The sequence below is a fragment of the Solanum dulcamara genome, chromosome 2 (assembly GCF_947179165.1).
Source record: "Solanum dulcamara chromosome 2, daSolDulc1.2, whole genome shotgun sequence".
NCBI lineage: Eukaryota > Viridiplantae > Streptophyta > Magnoliopsida > Solanales > Solanaceae > Solanum > Solanum dulcamara.
The window spans coordinates 14,636,307-14,653,355 of NC_077238.1; positions in this window are offsets into that span (position 1 = coordinate 14,636,307).

The following is a 17,049-nucleotide window of genomic DNA, read 5'->3' on the forward strand; positions in this document are numbered from 1 at the left end:
ACAAACTATTTATTTTGTAAATCTCAAATCTGCCTTGAAGCTGAATTGGAGATCGATGAGTTCAGAAAAAATCTAGAAATCTGATACATCATAAAAGGTAATTTATCTCCATTGATTATTAGAAATGAAACTAGAGTAAAACTGTATTTGTAGGTGAAAAAAATGAGCCTAGATTCGCAATATATCCACTATGTATTGATACAACAGACAAAAAGGCCGGAGAGATGCATTGCATTGATTTGTGATCTCGAAATGGATGTATTAGTCATGTTATTTAAAAAAATATTGAGAAAAGACATAAAGTCACCATTGCAGTTGTCTCATTTTTTCAAAAAGACACTTAAACTTTGCATGGGACCCCCTCAAATAATTTTAAAGTAATACTATTGTCTCATTTTTGGATCAGCCCCACTTGTAAAAAAGATGTGATGTCACGCACCAATCCTTGATTTCCACATGTTAAATATCACAAATTTAAAAACCAAAAGAGAAAAAGACTAACATTTTGTAAAAACTAAACTAAAAAATCCAACCCCCCTCCCCCTAAATGCTTCTCCTCTTCACGACAAATAGGAAAAGAAGAGGAAAAGTGAGAGAGGATTAAGTCACTGCAACTGAGTTAGCATTAGACGAGTGCCGCTATCAAAAAATTTAATTGCCATTATTTCAAAGTCACATTAATTATTATTATAGATAAAAGAAATAGTGAAGTACATAAAAGTGGAGGAAAAATTTCATTTTTTTTGTTGCAAGAAAATGGCTTTTCGCCGGATAAAATGGTGACTAGTAATGATCATCTCCCTCTTTATTTTTTATTTGACTTTTTATTATCTTTTCATCATCTTTATTGAAAAAATTAAACATCAACGACAAAATTTATTACCAAAGTAGTGCAAAAAGCAGCTCTTTGTCGCCGGAAAATGGGTTTTCACCGGAAAAAATGGTGATCAATAGTAACCATCTCCCTCTTTATTTTTTCTTTTCATTTTTATTACCTTTTCATCATTCCTATTAAAAAAACACGACGACGGAAATCTCTATCAACTCGTTGAAGAAGACCTAAAAAAACAAATAATTCAATAGAAAATAAAAATTAAAAAAGGAAAGAAAAATAAAAATTAAAAAGTATAAAAAAAAATAGAAAAAAAAATAGAATATATTTTGGGTCATCTCTCTCACTCTCCTTGAGAGAGTGAGTTATACTCTCTGTGTCAAGTGGCTATAAATGTTATACTAAAACCAATATAAAATTATTTAGGGGAGTCATAGGACGCCCGCAAAGTTAAGGTGTCTTATTGAAAAACTGAAATAGCTTCAGTGGTGAATTTATGTCTTTTTTCTAAAATATTTAGTAATTGTTAAGTACTGTAATCCTATCTGATACATTAAAATAGTACATTTTGTTTGTAAGGTGTTTGTTTTAGATCGATACATTAATTTGCGGTAGTTATTACATATCAAATATATGTAGTGTTAATTTTTATGAATGTATCATGGCCAAAGATTTTTTTATTTGTATTTTCGAACTATTACGAAAAATATTTAGTAAATTGCTAAGTATTGTAATCCTACCAGATATAATAGAGAAGTAAAGGTTGCCCATAATGTGTTTTCTTTAAGATCTATGCATTAACGTGTGGTGATTATTAGGTATAATATACATATAAATTAGTTTTGTGTGAATGTATCATTACCAAAGAATGGGTGTTTAGCTACAATTTGTATGAATGTATCATATCCATTAATGTGTATCCGCTACATGTAATATAGATTAGCCATTAATATATATCAGATACATGTGGTATTAATTTGAATGTAAGAAATCTGATCAAGAAAATGGGCATGATACATATATTTATCTATTTTGGTATGTTTGTGAATTACCGTAGTTTATTTTCGAGTGGTACATGAGACAGTGTTGTTTCAGAATGTATTTGATATATATAATAAATTGATAAACATAATGTGCAGATATGATTTAAAATGTTATTCGGAGGACTGTGCTTGGATTATGAAAACATCTTGTAGGAAAATTCATATGTATTTATATGTGTTTGATAAATATTGTCTTTGATAGTAGCACTGTTTAAAGACAGAATCTTGTTTATCTGGTATTTTTTTTCGTGAATCAAATACATGATTTAATAGATGCATTACTATATTTTGTATTTATTTTATTACATACATAACTGCAAGTTGTTCACATTTATCACAAACTAAACAAACTCTTGATAATGGCATTTATGTATCATCATTTATGTATCTGATACATAGTTGTGTTTTAAAATATGACATTGATGTGTGCCAGGTAAATTATTATGTATCAAGTATACTTTCATATCTCAAAAGCATTATTATGTAGTCATGACATGTTGTTATGTATTATTTTCTTAGTTGTCCATTTATAATTACAAAAGACACTATGGACAAAATGCAACAACTTGGTATGACTAAGATAAGATATTAAAATTCAAAAACATTAAACATCCATACAAGTTTTAAGAGTGACTACTCTAAATCATAAGCACAAGTATCTTACAAAAAAAGAAAACATTAAAGGTGTCATGATGTCACGACTCAATCTCGGTCCTAGGTGTGACACGATGATTAGAATTCTGAAGGATCTCAACCAAGCCTCTTAGCACACATCACATACATAAGGTAAGAAAAGATAACGATAAACTCATAAAGTGGAAGATAAGTATCAAGCTAAAATCTCGAATAGAAAGAAAACTCAAAATAATTTGTCCAAATAAATGGTAAAGTTGCTTCCATGTGACCAGGAGGTCACAGGTTTAAGGATTGGAAACAGGCTCTGGCAGAAATACAAGGTAAGAATACATACAATAGACCCTTGTGGTCGGGCCCTTCCCCGGACCCTATGCATAGCGGGAGCTTTAGTGCATCGGGCTGCCCAAACGGAGCTATAAACACATGACCATCTAAACATGCCTCTACTAGTTTAGTTAGGGGTATAAGACAAGTTCCTAGATCATCCAATATATGAAAGTAAAGGCTATAAAAATGATGAAAAGATAAGTGTCTTGTCCTCGAAGCATGAGGAATCACCCAATAAAGAATTAATACTTAATCTCTAGCCACGAGTGGGAGGTGTGTGATGATCGTTGGACACTATTTTATGATACAATGTAGGAAAATGTATGCATTAGTACATTGTCACGATCCAAGCCTAGGGCCTAGACGTGACACGGCGAATGAGATACCCGAAGGTACCTCACCCAAGCCTCTTAGCATTCATTAAGCATTTCATTGGTAATGGTAAACAATAATAAGCGGAAATAAAAACATTTCATCCATTTATGTCCAAACATACCTCTACTAATAAACTTGGCGGGGGCTAAGACATGTCCCTAGCTCACCCTCAATATAAGTGCCACGAAAAGCTTTAATAAAAGTCTTACTATTCTACATAACAAAAGATTAGAATAAAAAGGATGTTGTTCCCGAAACATGGGAACTCACCACAAGCAAATCTTCAAACTAATACGAGTTAGCCACGTGGAGGAGATCGAGGAGCGATGTCGGTTCCTACATGGTGATATCATATAGGCAAAAGTATGCGTTAGAACTTTGAATGTACTAAGTATGTGAGTATGCTATGAAATGAATAACATAAGAGAGACATGAGAAATCAATATGCATAAGTGAATGAATGCATTAGACATCATCATAGGAAACCTTAAAATATTTATTTTTGTGGGGAAATGACCATAACCGATATTTAAGACTATGCAAGCTATTACATGGAATCCAACATAAGCCCCTACGTTGGCACGGGGAGACTACTTGTCAGGTAGAACTCCATTCAGATTACATTTAATTATTTAACATTTGGTGGCTACAAAGGCCTAGCCAACAAGGGCTCCTATGGTGGCACATAGTTAATGCCACATGAGACTTTACTTAAGAACCCCTTAGGTCGAGTCCCCATCTACATGCTACATTCGGTGCTAGGTCAAATCCCATGGAATAACATTTATATATCATAATAACATAAGCATTATATAACTTTAGACATCAAATCATCATCGGTGGAATAGCTCATTAAAACTATTGGTTTATAATATCATCATGACTACCATGCCCTATTTACCATTCTACTAATGAACCTTGGTTTATAAGAAAATTAGGTCTATAATCAGTGATGGCATTCCGGGTATCATGCTAATCGAACCTTCCATTTTGGGAAAATGTTCAAAAGCATTGACGGCTTATTGGGAGGTCAAACATGCCATATCATAACCTTAAACATTTCATTTGATTCAATGTGAGAATTGTCCTTTCACATTGAAACCTTAATTTGGCTAAGAAGCCCTTTTATCAATCAAGCATTTCATAAAGACATTTCATTTGATTCAATGGGAGAATTGTCCTTTCACATTGAAACCTTAATTTGGCTAAGAAGCCCTTTTATCAATCAATCATTCAATCATTTCACAAGACTCCCTTAATTATAGGCATTTTCTTCATAAACTTTCATTTAGAGTCAAACTTTCAATCCAACTTCATTTCAACATAAGAAGACTAGGTGGATTCATTTCATTTAACTTTCAAATACATTTAAAAGAATACATGTATGCATGAGAGTGCTATGAATGCATCAAATCAAACATCTTAAAAATAACCCACCATATGCACTTTAAAACTACTTTCAAGCCTTCATATAAGTACCTTAATAAACCATCTATTTCATGTAAATAAGAATCAACATAAGTTAATATAGGTAATAAACTTCAAATATTCAAGAATCTATACATTTGGAATCGTTGTATGAAAATCCATAAAATTTCTTATCGCTTGAAATCAATTGTCAATATGCATATATATCAATAGGAGTAAATAAATCTAAATATACCATAATCTATGCATTTGGAACCATTATGTAAAATAACATAAGATTTCATTATTTAAAATGGAAATACTAGATTGAGAAAAATTTTGGGCTCCATGGGTGGAAGAACCCATGGATGAAAACCCACATACCTTAGGGAGGAACTTGAAGAAGAATTGAAGAAGTCTTGGTGTTAGGTCTTCAAAGGGAAGGTTGAATCCTTGAGTTTGATAGAAAGATTGGAGAGGATGATTTGAGAGAGAAGGAGATGAAGTTTAGGGTTCTTTGGAGAGGTGAAAGACTGAAAATAATGAGCCTAAAACGTCCTATGTTAGTGTATATATATTTAGGAAAAATGCCCAAACTGCCCTTCATCAGAAATCTGGAAATTGGGCAAAAATCCTGCTGGCGCTATAGTGGCGCATTGCGCCACTGCAGCGCCAAGTCAAAATAGGCTTAAAACCCTGCACATCTATTAGTGGCGCGTCGCGCCAAAGACCAAACTACTGAGGCCATTTTCTGGCGCTATAGTGGCGTGGGGCGCCACTGGAGCGCCAAGCCTAAATTTCGCCCAGGCCTGAAATTCCTACAGTACTAGTCTGTAGTAAAATGGTCATAACTTTTGACTCCGAACTCGGAATGAGGTAAACTCGTGGCGTTGGAAAGAAGACTCAAATTTTGGTAGGTCGTGGGCCACCCAGTTCGTTATATTCCAGGAAATATGGTCGTTGGAAGTTGACCCTTATACGAACTCATTCGGAAACTTAGCCAAGACTAATTCTTTGGACTCGACTTGGTTTTAGGGATCCCTTATGACCCTAAATCACATATAATACCCTTGAATTACTTAGGAATATCCTAACTCATGAATGCCCTTTAAAGTCGTCGAGTACGATCCTATACGTACATGAAAAATGCTATGGGTCTTGGCGTAGAAATTTTTGGGGTGTTACATACATGAAATGCACTATGTATGTGAGAAGCATCCATGAATAATAAAAATATGACATAATCAATATGAACATGTGATGCATGACCAATATCTCAATACATGAGTAAAACCTTAAAAATATTTAAACATCATAACCATGTGGTCAATGCATCAAAATATAATCGCAGGGACTTGTAACATAGTATATACATAAGCGGGATAGTAAAAGTCATTTTGAGAGCCAAAAATCTTTGTGAGAGATACCATTAACCAACATATGATACCATGTGAATTATAACATGGAATTTTGATGTAACTCTCACATAGGGAAGAGAGAGGCTACTTACCAAGGTAGAATGCGTGATGCCTAAGTGGAACCACTAAGCTAATAAGGAATCATGACTCAACTAATGAGTGACCCTTTATAAGGAATTAAGCCTATACTAGCTGGTGATCCTTCTTTCTACGATGGCACGTAGTTATGGGACAGTGGAATTTCTGCTAACGATGTCATGCCTCTACTTACGGGTGAGCTTCTATCCCAAGATCCACTTGGTAACTCTCAGCGGAATATCATACGTAATATACCATAAGCTTTGAAGATGGTAAGAATTTACTAATACCAAGTTCATCATAAATACTTAAAAATCAGAAGAATAGCTCCTTTAACATATCATGACATCATAACATATTAATAAGATACTTATCTAAACCGTCAAGGTTGTTCATAGAAAATTATGGAAAACCTTAATGATAGCATACTTCACTTTTAAGTAACCTTTGTCTTCATTGAAAATCCATAATTCATACTTCATCAATAAAGATTATTAAAATCATTACTTCATAAGCTCATGATGCATGTATAGCCTTGAATGATAAATTGGTAATCACAAAGTAGTCATAATGCATGAGTCATTGTAAAATACCTTGAAAACATGCAATTGAATTGAACTCATATATGAATATATCATTAACATTGAATAGTAACATAATTGAGCTTACCCATATTTAATTTGATCAAAACTAGAATTTAGGAGAAATTCATAAAATAAGAGAATTGAGAAAACCTTGGGATTCCATGGATGGAAGGATCCATGGATGAATTTCTGCATACCTTGGTGATCAAATTTCAAAGTGCAATCCTCTTGCAATGGATACTTGATCTTGACCTTGGTTCCCTAACCTTGACTTGAGGAAGAAGAAAGATCTTTGGAAGATGAATTTCTTAGAGAGATGATTTTTGTGCTAGGTGTTTCAGAGGTAACGAGAGATTAAAGAGGTTTTTGGGTATTATAGGTGAATGACCTCCAAGTTCACTTTCATGATTTTATGTGTTTTTACAATTTTACCCCTTTTTGTAGTTTTTTTATAGCTCATATATGATGTTGAGATGGGTGGCACGCTTCCTAAGGTGTCCGATTGAGTTTTGAGGTGGTTTAGCCATTTTTGAGGCTTAAAGTTTGAAAGAGTTGACTTTAGTCAACATCTGGAGATTCAGGCATAGTATAAAAATTTCGACGGTTCCATCAGCTCAAGAAGGTCTATTTTGGTCTAGAAGGCAGGTTGGTTTGGGTTTTGGAGTTTTCGTTTTGAGTTTGGGTGATTTTGTCGTTTTAACTTTAAAGGTTGGACAAGTTTGATTTTGGTCAACATTTTGAGTTAACGCACTCGAATGAAAATTTTATCAGTTTTGTTAGCTCTAAAATGGCAAGTTTGGTTTAGCACTACCTTTGGCTCGGTTCCCAAGGTGATCAGGGCAAGTTTTTGGCCGGTTGTACATTTTAAGTGTTTTTCTTGGAAATTCTTTGACTTTGGTCAACATTCCGTCGAAACAACCTCTATTGGAAAATCCATTGATTTTGTTGAGTTTCTAGTTGGGTACATAGTTCGTTTGTGTCAATGGGATTTTGAACAAGTTCCGAGCCCCATTGAGGGACTAATTTCCCTTTGCGAAAATGCATCAGCTCAACTGCCGGTGCAACTTAAATTTCCTCTTCGCGTTCACGGGCCCCTGGCTATGTTCGCTGAGGTTGAGCCTCTTATTCTCCATGTTTGTGGCACTCATGCCGCATTCACAGAGATATGGATGGTTGTAATCCACATTCACAGAGCTTGTCTCCACGTTCGTGAAGGCCATTGAGGGGCCTGGTAGTGAGGTCTTTTAAGACCCGATGCATGCCCTTTTCTCTTCATTTCCAACATTTCAAAACACAATTTTGGGAGCAAATCTTGGTCATTTTCAACCATTCTCATTCCAGTGTGCTGGGGATTCTGTAGGGAACGTTTTGAGACCCTTTTTCATCCTAAAAACCTTGTAAGTTTCGCATAAATTTCATCATTTCTTTCATTTTTGAACTATTCTAGGGCTTGAATTTGGTAGGGTTGTTTGAGCTCTTCTAGTGCTTAGAATGTGCCCATTTTTGGGGTGAAAGTTCCTTGAGTTATTTGGGACCTTGTGATGGAGTTGGTTTTTAGATTTTGTGTGCGGGTCGCAATGTCGAATTTTTAACTCAATTTTAGTTTCGTTTGTAATTATAATAATATGGTTATCATTGTCCTTTTTTGATGTGTTTTTAGATAATTTGATAGAGTAGCATCATCTGGAGGTGGCCTGGAAAGAAAACACTCTAGTTTAGCGCTTCGGGTGCTATTTTGGCTTTAAGGTAGGCTATGGCTTACTCTTGTTAGACTTGACTTTGATTAGAATTGATATATTTTGAGTAGTAATGCATGATTAGGTTGACGATTAGGTATTGATATTCCATGGAAAGTTTTGGAAGCGATGATCATTGTTAGTGACTAGTTTGGGGTTTTATTCATTGGATCCTTAGTCTAGGTGATTGCTTGACCTGTTTACATCGTTTAGGATCCTTAGAAATTTCTCCTAGGTGATTTGAACTTAGGGTGCTACTCGTTGACTTGTTTGGTGCTCGTTTCTAGCTCATTGTGATTTTTGGATTATGTTTATGGCTTGGTTGTTTTTGGTATTGAATTGTTGGGCCCAAGGCTGTATTTTTGATACACTGGAGTCTTAGGTTAGTGATTTGACACATTTGATGGAATTTTTACTCAACTCGAGTGATATATAATTTTTACATACTACTTTTATTGATTTTCCTCGTCGGTATTAAAAACAATTTTTAAAGAATAAAATAGTGATATCAAGACTTTTGATAGATGAATAAGTGTAATGTTTTAAAGAAAATATCGGTGATAGTTTAATCATGGCATTTCTTATTGGAAAGCTCGAGGCGTGAATTTCGGGTGACCCTTTGATATATATCTCGGGTTATTATTATTACTACTATTCATGCGAAGCTCGAGGTGTGCATTCCGGGTGGCCCATGATATATATTCGGGTTACTATTACTACTACTATTATTGGGAAGCTCGAGGTGTGAATTTTGGGAGCTTTTCCTTTTCAATCTGTTTGACATGCGTCATCAATCTTGAGATATCCATCTCTTTAACCAACACATTGGTCTTGAATTCCTTCGTCACCAAATTCAAAACTCTCGATAAAAACTTGCTCATATGAGCTCTAGGGTCGGCAACCATGAACGGAGCATACTTTGACAATTGTATGAACTTCAAGCTATTTTTTCGTACGCTCAAGTTCCCTTGTTTCAAGTTGTTCAATTCCTGGATCATAGATTATCTTAACTCCAAGGGGGAAAAAGGGTCTAGAAAAGTATCTTTGAATTCCTCCTAATCAACGGGACACACATACCTAACTCTTTCACCCTTCCATTGACTAAACCATATTTGAGTGACTCCCTATAATTGATATGCGTCCAAATCTACCATATCCACTTATGTCACTCCCATAATATCCATAATTTTTTGAATCTCTTCAATGAACTCTTGGGGATCCTCATCCAACTTGGACGTATGAAACTCCGGGGGATTCATCCTAGTAAAGTCACAAACTCTTGATGCCGTCGTACCCTCTTTTGGGTTCACGGGAGCAACAACTTCCCGGTTGGCTTGTACTTCCATAGCTTGGGAAAGCACTTGAAATGCTGCCCTAAAATCTGTAAGAGTCACTTCCTCGGCAAATGGGTCATTCGGAGCATGTTGCTCCTCTTTAATATTCCTTCTTACTGGAGCTCTTCATGGAGGCATGGTTCTATAATCACAAAGAAAAAGTGTAAGAAGGAAAGCCTTATAGTTCAATTCTGTTGCACGATAAGATCATGAAAGAAGTGAAGTTTTTCACTAAAATGTCTCATACCCTCTTATTCATAGATGTGGCGTGCTTCACACCGATGAACAAGACCCTACTTGACGCGGCATATTAGACTCCCTAAGATAGTTGAACCTTGTGTCTAATACAAAATTTGTCATGACCCAAGCTAGGGCCTTGGCATGACATGGCAATTAGAATCCCTGAGGGACTCCAACCAATCCTCTTAGCATACATCGCATACAGAAGACAAGAAAAAGACAATGATAAAGTCATAAAGCGGAAGATAAGTCTCAAGCTAAAATCTCAAATAGAAAGAAAACTCAAAACAATTAGTTCGAATAAATGAAGCTACAAACTCATGAATGTCTAAACATGCCTCTACTAGCCTAGATGGGGTTATAAGACAAGTTCCAAGCTCACCCAATAAATGATAGTAAAATCAAAAAAGAATGATGAAAAGATAAGTGTCTTATCATATAAGTATGAGGACTCACCCAATAAAGATGTAGTACTAAATCTCTAGCCACGAGTAAAAGGTGCGTGATGATCGTCAGACCCTATATTATGATACAATGTAGGCAAACATATGTGTTAATACATGGAATGCACAAAGTATGTATGAAGCATGCATGAAAAATGAAAATAGGACATAATCAATATGAACATGGGATGCATGAACAATATCTTAATAAATGAGTAAAATGTTGAAAATATTTAAACATCTCAACCATGGGTCAATGCATCAAAACATCATTGTGGGGACATGTAACATAGTATATACACAAGTGGGATATTATAAGTCATTTTGAGAGCCATATGTCTTTGTGAGAGATACCGTTAACCGACATATAAGACCATGTGAGAGATAACATAAAATTTTGATATAACTACTACATCGGGAAGAGAGAGGATACTTGCCAAGGTAGACTCCATGATGTCTAAATGGATCCACTAAGCTACTAAGGAATCACGCTTCAACTAACAGGTGAATCATTCTAAGGAATCAAACCTATACTAATGGCTAATCATTTTTCCTACAGTGGTACATAGTAATAGGACAATGAGATTTCTGCTAACCGTGTCATGCCTTGAATAAAGGGTGAGCCTCTATCCCAAGGTTCACTCAGTACTAGGTCAATTCTCAACGGAATATCATACGTAATATACCATAAGCTTTGAAGATGATAAGAATCTAGTAATACTAATTTCATCATAAATACATGAAAATCATAAGAATAACTCCTTCAATATATCATGACATCATAACATATAAATAAGATACTTATCTAAACCATCAAGGTTGTTCATAGAAAATCATGAAAAACCTTCATGATTGCATACTTTACTTTGAAGTAACATTTGTCTTCATTGAAAACCCATATTTCATACTTCATCAATAAACTTCATTAAAATCATACTTCATAAGCTCATGGTGCATGCAAAACCTTAAATGATAAATTGGTAATCATAAATTAGTCATAATGCATGGGTCATCGTAAAACACATTGAAAACTTGAAATTGAATTAAACTCATGTATGAATATACCATTAACATTGAATAGTAACATAATTGAGTTGACCCATATGTAATTTGATCAAAACTAGAATTTAGGAGAAATTCATAGAATAAGAGAATTGAGAAAACCTTGGGACTCCATGAATGGAAAGATCCATGGATGAATTCCCATATACCTTGTTGATCAAAGCCCTAAGAGCAAGCTTCTAGCAATGGAGACTTGATCTTGACCTTGGAGACCTAACCTTGACTTGAGAAAGAAGAAAGATCTTTAGGAGAGGAATTTCTTAGAGAGATGATTTTTGTGCTAGGTGTGTGAGAGGAAATGAGAGATTAAAGAGGGTTTTTGGTATTTATAGGTTATGGGGAAAAGAGGCTAAAAATGTCCAGCTATTAATATAAAAGAATGGGTAATGACCAAAATAACATCAAGGAAAAGAATAACTGAACGGGACCCTTCACGAGTTGTGAAGCTCACCACAAACCGTAAAAGGGGTCAGCGATGAGGAGGTGCCTAGACTCAAGGCGGGGGTGCCCTTCAAAGACCATGGTACTCACCACGAGCCGTGGGGGGCTCGTGGAAGGGCCTCCCAAAATTATCCCTAAACCCTCCCTTCACAGGGGATCTCTACGAGCCATGGTGCTCAATACGGCCCGTGAAGGGCCTCATAGAGATCACCCCTGCAACTTTTCTCAAAAAATTTTCTTTCAACCATTCAGTTCCATCTTTCCAACTTCCGGGTATTACACATGACTACACAACTATGATACATAACTATTCTACATTAATCAAATCATATTTAGTTGGTGGTATGAAATGACTCTTATGCTTTGGTGGATCATCGTTTTCTCCAACATAACCTCCTTTTGCCTTTTTGCTACCATATTGCCTATAACAATGTTAAATATCTTGTACAAGGGTAATCAGATCAATAAGGCACTCAACAAAATCAGTTCAAATAATGTATATTACATTAGAAAATGAATTAAACATAAAATTAAAAGCACGATGATACATATACATATTATGTGATTTGATGCACAATACTTCAGTTATAGTGCATTATGATTTATGGACTAAGATTATTATTGGGTAATCTTGATACATAACATAGAACTAATTTGGTACTGTATATGTATAATCTTTTAAATTTGAATACTATTGAAGATACACTTTAGAAGTTGATACATAGTAAATGATACATTAGGTATTATTTATGTATCGAGTACATTTGTATTGAACATGATAATCGCTAGTGAAGATTCAACAACATTACAATTTATGTATCAATAAATATAAATATGATGCATTGCATAAAATAGAGGCTATTGTAGCAATGATGTATCAAAACATTGATACAACTAACAAAGGCTAATTTAAGAATCAAAATAAACAAGATACATTAAAAATCTATACCTTTGGTAGAGATGAGCGTGATAAGGCAGATACAATTTTTACTCTTTTTTGGGCCTTTTTTTCACAATAGATTTAGAAGTCGAAGATGCATCCTTCTTCGACTTTGACTTCTCCAATCTCAAATTCTTCATGAATAATAGATTGTTTCTTTGTTTAGAAATATTTTCAATAAAATCTTCATTGTCAGAATCAAATATACGACATACATTATTTTTAGTAGTTGGAACTAATTTAGTAATCCCAATACTAAAATATGGAGTATCATCCATATGTATCAAAAATATGTATATGAAAAAACTATTTTAAAAAAAAATAATTGAAAAACTTTCCAGAAAAAAATGAATGAAGAAGAAATGCCTCTTCAATAAATTGCAGTCAATGAACTTGAAAGAGAAAAGATTTGAAATTCAAAAATGGAGTGATGGAGGTAACTGGTGATACCATGGAGTGATTTTAGGCGTGAAAAAAAAAGAATAAAAATCGTGTAGTTGGGACGGTTCTCAGTGATGTATCCGAAAAAGGAGAGAATGTGAGGAAAAGAGGATTTCTTTGTGATTTTTTGAAATGGTAGGGAATAATAGAAAGTACGGTAAAAAATGATGTGTAATTAGGTAATTTTTCAATTATTTATCCAAATTGGACCAAACTCAAATTATTTTACCCTTAATGTACCCATAACCTAAATTATTAACGCGCCTACCCCACTTTCTCTTTTCTTATTTCGCGCATGATGTCAGCATCATAACTAAGAATTAATCTCTTATAATACTCAATCGGTATATTGATAACATATCTGTATCATATAGGACTGAGTTTAATCCTTTGTGATATTACGTTGGTATATTGATACATTATCAATATCATATAGGATTGAGCTCTCTTTTTAAGAAATAAATAAAAAACAATTAAGAGAAAATTATGAAAGTCACAATCTTTATATTTTTTTTCTTTTTTTACAATTTTTATCTAAATTAAAATATTAAAGAATTGAAACATACATCAATCATACCATGATAGTATGTAGATATACCGTAATGGTATCATGGATGATTGAGTAATCTCATCGAAGGACTGAAGTAAACCTAAATAAAAACAATGTTCAGTTACTCTTCTATACCATCAGGGGATCGTTTGGTGTGAAGTATAATAGCAAATAGTCTTGGGATTAAATTATAGTGTCACTCAATTTGTTGTTTGATTGGCAAATTCGGAATAACTTATCCTGAGATTAATAATTAGTAATGAGATAAGTTATCCTTCCCCTTGGGTGGTATAGTAATTTCCAAATAACCTATCCTAGAATAAAGTAGGTAAATTTTTTAAACTTTTTTATACATCACTTTTCACATTCATAAAGGGTATTTTTGTAAAAAAATAATTTATGCTTAAAATTTATATAATGCATATTATTTTGAATGCAACAAATCAAACACTCAATAAGAAATAATCTCATCACAACTTATCCCATCATAACTTATCCCGTTATAACTAATCTCATCATAAGTTGTATTCAAACCAAATGACCCCTCAAAGTATATTACACTCTGATGATATCAAGGAGGAAGAAGAAAGACTCTTTTAATGAAGACACTGATCAGTTATTCTTTGATACCATCAGCATATATTCATAATATATTGTGAGGGTACCATATAGGAAAATAAGGTGGGTTGCTGACATCAGCGCGCAAATTTAAAATAAAAAAGAGATATGAAAGTAATGAGGTATTTAAGAGTAAATATTTTAGTTTTTGGTATACATGTTCTTTTCCCAAATTTATAAGGAAAGCTTTGAGCTATATTTTTACAATGTAAATTAGGTATGTTTACTTTTTTGAAATTTTCCTAATATTGATAGAGATTTTAGGTTTAATAATATGTAATTTATTTAACAAAGGGTAAAAATATAAATAGATTACTTTTAACGAGTTAGCGATTTATCCAATAAAAAATTTAAGTTATCCACTTTCACATAAATAAATTACTAAAAATAAAATTTTAATCCATTCCCTGCTAATTCAAAAATCTAATACTAAAAGGTGTCTAACGTCCCAACTTAATATCTAAGAGGGATTGGACGTACTATTAGATTAGGTGTTAGACTAAAAAAATGTAGATTTCTTAATTAGACACATCGTCAAACAAAACAAATAAGATGACATTTAGCACGTAAAATCTCAAATAAGCCTCTACATTAATTAATTAACATACTTGAAAACACAGATAAGTTTGTGAAGGTAAAAAAAATTACCATAGGCGTGCATACAATCAGATGTACGAGGCTTAATGCAAAACTCTAAAAAAAATAAAGAAATATATTCTTGATAATTTAATTATTAACATGTTTAAAATAAGTATAAAGATTCTGCATCGTAATCTTGAATCCGAAAGACATACTGATACATTTTAAAAAATATACAAAAATTCTATAGGCATGATCTCTATATAATATGATATGATGACTTCATTAAGTCTATAAGCATAATCTTAATACAAAATCATCTGTAAATATTTATCAAGACCCATTCACATGATATCTATTTAATTAACATTTTAAAATAAATTAACGAGAGACTGTAATCTTTAAGCAGTGGACATGCTAAAAAAAACATTTTGAAACTTACGTGAGCAAGAAAGCAATATACTGAAAATTTATTTTAAATTCCTATAGGCATGGTTTTTATAAAAATAATATGATAAATAATTATTAAAATTCTATTGAAATGATTTCTAAATAAAATATCAAAAATTATTTTAATCCTATAAATATGATATCTATATAATTTTTATCACGCTAAATAAATCCTATGGACATAATATCTAAACAATTAATATGTTGGGTTATTATATAAAAACTACATACATGATTTCTAGATAAAATATAACATCATAACTGTATTTATTACAATCGGATAACATATTAAAAATATTAATAAGATGTATGAATATGAAACTAAAAAACTTAATTTGTTGGGATTATTATATAGTTCCTATAGGCATGATTTCTATAGCATAGGAGCAATATTTTATTAAATCTTGAACATGGTAGCTACGTAAATTTACATGCTGAAAATTATTTATTAATATGACATCTAGCTTAATTAGTAAATGTAACATGAATTTCAATAAGAACTAATATAGAAATTTGTTTATTTGATCCTATAGACATGGTAGTTACATGAATTTGTATGCTGAAAATTAATCAATTTAGATGTGATATCTAAAAGACAAATTATAATACAAAATTAATTCTTGAACAAGCATTTTATAACATCGACAGTTTAAATTCACTAAGACAAAAGTAATTTATTAAATCTATATTACGAAGATATTCCAAGAAGTCAAAATTAAATACATACACGCATATTGAAATGACTGCGAATATTTAAGTAAATTCCAGATTCAAATACTTTAAGACACATGTTGATGGTTAATTAATTAGCCTAACATGCTTAAGGTGAGTAGATAGACAACTAATTTAACAAAAAAACTTAACAAGTAAATACATATAATAAAACATGTAGCACATAAGTCCCCTCCCCGTCTTAAGTAGTCCCCCCAAGTTATTTCATTATATAATATTTACAAATTTATTACAACTAAATAAAAGTAAATACAAAAAATAATATAAATGAAAAAATATAAAATGAAATAGTAGCTCCCTCGACCCAAACGAACTCTTTTTGTCTCGAACTTGGAAGTTTAAATCCTGCTAAAACATAAGGAAAATACATGCGGTGTACTAATAATATGGAGATATAACATGATTATGCAATTTTCATCCAAACAAAACAATCAAACAAAAATAAGAACACATTCAAAATAATAGGCCCCCACATATAAGGAAAAGATTAGTACTAACCTGGATGTTTCAGTTAGGAAAGATAGGCAAATAAAATTTAACTTGTGATGTTGAGAACAAGTAAACTAATATGTAAGACAACTCTTCTTATTGTTTTGTTTTTTTCTTGAGATCTAAGAAATGTAAAAATATTTTCTTTCTTTCTTAACTCTCTTTTTGTTTTTGCTCTTGTGTTTGTCTGTCTTTTTCTCTCTATGTGTCTCTCCCTCTTATATAGATAAATCAATGGGCAATAAAAGACAGTAAATTCAACAAAGACAACTGGCCAATTTCTTTTTTTTTCTT